The sequence below is a fragment of the Capsicum annuum genome, unplaced genomic scaffold, assembly GCF_002878395.1.
Source record: "Capsicum annuum cultivar UCD-10X-F1 unplaced genomic scaffold, UCD10Xv1.1 ctg998, whole genome shotgun sequence".
Lineage (NCBI taxonomy): Eukaryota > Viridiplantae > Streptophyta > Magnoliopsida > Solanales > Solanaceae > Capsicum > Capsicum annuum.
The window spans coordinates 707,356-707,731 of NW_025896076.1; positions in this window are offsets into that span (position 1 = coordinate 707,356).

Here is a 376-nt window from a genome sequence, read left to right on the forward strand (position 1 = left end):
AGAGTTGTTATTGCTGCTGTAGAACTTTTATGTTTTGCTGAAACAAGTTTTTGATTTGTTCATGATATGTTGTCTTGTTTGATTTGCTAACCTTCCTCATGACCGTAACCATTCAAACAATATCTTACTGATTTGAAATGTTTAATATCACTCATTATTGCAACGACATCATCCAAGTTGACATATTTTGCCAACTTAAAACTTGTCTTGATATTCCACTTAGACATTTGAGTTAAGTCTTGTTTCAATTGAACACCTTAACTCATATTAATATTGGTTCAAATTTTGAAATAATTTTCTTGTGTATGTTCTCGTTTGTCTAGCAGATAATTAAATTAATCACACAAAATATGTCATTTTCTTTAACTATACACAT